The sequence below is a fragment of the Zea mays genome, chromosome 7, assembly GCF_902167145.1.
Source record: "Zea mays cultivar B73 chromosome 7, Zm-B73-REFERENCE-NAM-5.0, whole genome shotgun sequence".
Taxonomy (NCBI): Eukaryota; Viridiplantae; Streptophyta; class Magnoliopsida; order Poales; family Poaceae; genus Zea; species Zea mays.
In genome coordinates this window covers 165,946,883-165,950,029 of record NC_050102.1, presented here as the reverse complement: position 1 = coordinate 165,950,029, position 3,147 = coordinate 165,946,883, and the positions used below count along the sequence as shown (strand labels likewise).

Genomic DNA, 3,147 nt, shown 5'->3' with positions numbered 1-3,147 from the left:
CATGACTTCATCTTCACCTGAGCAGTGGTTGCAACGCAGACAACCTGGGGGGTTTGGTGTGTAAAGCAAGGGTGAGTACACATCAACATACTCAGCAATATGTCCCGTTTGGCTATAGTGGACTAGCTATATATGGAGTTTAGTCAAGCGGTTGCTTTTAGTTGGTCAGGTTATTATTACTAGTAGAAAGCCAGGTTTTAGCATTAACCCAAGTTATTAACCCAATGTACCCTTTCCAAACGGAAAGAATACCACTTACCATTACCATAGTCATAACCAAAACCATCATCCTCATCACCAACTGTAAACCATACATCTCTAATCAATGGAGCTCCCTTGGCCGCTCATAACCGCGAGCACGATTGATATATCAGTTTCATAACGCTCTGCAGAGGTTGCGCACTTTACCCACAAGTCGTGATCCCCTCTTGCCCCGGGCAGATCAAACCCTTAAACACTACCAAGGTGAACAGGCAGGGTTTCACTACGTAGGCTTTACAAAGATTCCCTGAGGCTGTAGTCACCCGTTAGGTTTCCTAAATGCACCGCACTCCTCCCCAAGGGGTGAAACAACCTTGACAGAGCGAGCCGCATACACCGAGCACCATTAACGGCACAACATCGAAGCGAACTACACCCCAGTTCCTCTAATTATTCAGCTAAAGGCGTCCCATTCCACCCTCATGGTTGCACTGTTTTCCCGGGCGGTCATCCAACGAACCAGTCCTTACGGAGAGGCACTCGAGAAACAACTCGACTCCCCTTAAATGCCACAAGTACATCATCATAATCAAAAAGGGAAAACAGCATATCATAGATGATCTCATCATGTTCATTGATTAATGTGAAGCACTAGCATATAGCTAAACCGAAATAACCCAACCAGAATAGATAAACAAGGACAAGATAAACAAAAGCTAGTCAATCCTTAGGTACAAACTATGTAAATGCGGGGAGTGAATTATAAGAATGAGTAGGACATAGATGGGTCAAAGGACACTTGCCTTCACCAACGAGCTGCTGCTCAGGGTCTTCACCTGCAATTCCTTTGGACTCCACCAACTGACTGTTATCTATACGAGTTCAAACATACATTCCACACATTTAATACAAAAGAACAGTATACCATACAATAGAATGTTATAAATAAACAGACACTCGGTGCAGGGCTCACACCTACAACAAAGCGAGAAAGAGAGAGTAACGGTCGAGGCTACGGTCGAAGAGTGATCACGTCACACGATTATAAATCAAAATAATCGTCTAAACAGAACGATATTAATTTGGTCATCGCGTTATGCATCGGGTAAAGTCATGTTCCATGTTTAATCATCAAGAACGGATCAAAGTGAATTTAAAAGGATTGTCGCGTGGTGAAACGCGCGACACATTAAATAATCTGAAATTAAAATGGATCGTCGCGCGACGAAGCGCGCGACGTAGCACATTAATAGAATCTGAAATCAAATTAATTAGTCGTGCGATGAAACGCGCGACGTAGAACATTAATTGAACAACATCTAAAATTAATTAAAACCAAAATCAATCACCGCGCGCGTGGGGCTGCGCGCGGGATCACGTTGCGCGTGTCGGGGCGCGCGAAGCCGCGCCGGGGACACGCGAGGCCGCGCGAGTCACGTCGGGGGCGCACAGCCGCGCCGAGGACAGGGCAGGCGCCGCCGGGGAGGGGCCAAGCAGGGGGACGCGAGGGGCGCCGCCAGGGGCGCGCGAGGGCCGCCGCCAGGGGGCCGCGGGGGAGCGCCACCGGGGGGCCACGCAGGGGCACCGCCAGGGGGCCACGCAGGGGCACCGCCAGGGGGCCGCGCGGGGCGCCGCCAGGGGCCGTGGGGGAGCGCCGCCGAGGGGCCACGCAAGGGTGCCACTAGGGGGCCGTGAAGGTCGCGTGGGGCGCGCGCAGGGAGGCCGCGCGGGGGAAGAAGACGGGGAGGGGGAGGGGAAGAGAGAGAGAGGGAGAGGGGAGGGGAGAGGTGCTCAGCTCGGGGTCCAAATCCGGCGATCACCGTCTCCAAAATCTAGGGCACCATGGGGGGGAGAGAGAGGTGGAGGAGAGGAGGTTGCTGCGTGGGAAAGTTGAATGAGAGAAAGGAAGAGAAGGGAGAGGGGCGCATGGGGGAGGGGCAGGGGCGCTAGGGCGTGCGGGCCAGAGCGGGCCGGGCTGGGTCGGGCTGGGTGGCATCGCGGGGCAAAAACCCATGACACGCACAGCCTCAGATCGGAATCCAATTGCGAAACAAAATCTGAAAGAGACTAGGCAAACCACGCGATTAAACACGACATCAGACTGAAGAAATATGATTCGGTATGATGCAACACTCATGTCAACTTAGGTTTTTGTTCACACACAATACGGACACCAGTCGCTATACTGCTTTGAAATTGGGGAGAATGAGCGAAACAGGAATAGAAAAGAGAGTAACACCTGAATTTGGTGAGTAAAAAGAAGAAAAAATTGTACCCCCAAATTCAGGGCGTTACACACACGCAGCACATCGCTCTCACATAATATCATCTCGCTAGCTAAAGGAGGACGAGCGACCGAGCAAGCTATAAAAAGATGCCAGGCTTCTTTTCAACTCATACTTCTCTCGGTCTTTTGGCAAAGGTAAAGTGTAATATTTGTTCTTATTAGTTTCATATCTGATATATAAACCATATGTTCACTTCGATATTAATTTTTTTATGGGTATCAAATATGATTGTGCCTCGCTTCTCGCCTAAACTTGATAGCTGAAGGAGGACAAGTGACTGATCGAGTTAAAAAAGGGGATCAGGCTTCTTTTTAACTCATACCTTTTCACGGCCTTTTGGTTAAGATAAAATGTAACATTTATTTTTTATCAGTTAATGTTTGATATGTGGACCATATATACACTTTAATATTAAATTTATTTTTTTGAATATCAAATATGATTATGTGTCGTTGCATGGCACAAACATTGTACTAGTAGCATTCTAATAGGGTGACAATGAGCTCTAAATTTCACACTATAAAATTTAAGGATCGAATTAGATTAAGATCAAACTCTATTTGTATTCATTTTTAAACTAAAATTAAATATAGGTGTGGAGCTTATTAGTTTACTATTTAATTGCCCGTACGTTACGACGGCACAAAAATTATTCCAT

The 3,147-nt window shown here is 47.7% G+C and overlaps 1 pseudogene; it reads left to right on the top strand.

Moving 5' to 3' along the window:
• The first annotated feature begins 2,597 nt into the window (after nucleotides 1-2,597).
• Nucleotides 2,598-2,772, top strand: LOC111589877 (uncharacterized; annotated as a pseudogene).
• The last annotated feature ends 375 nt before the right edge of the window (nucleotides 2,773-3,147 follow it).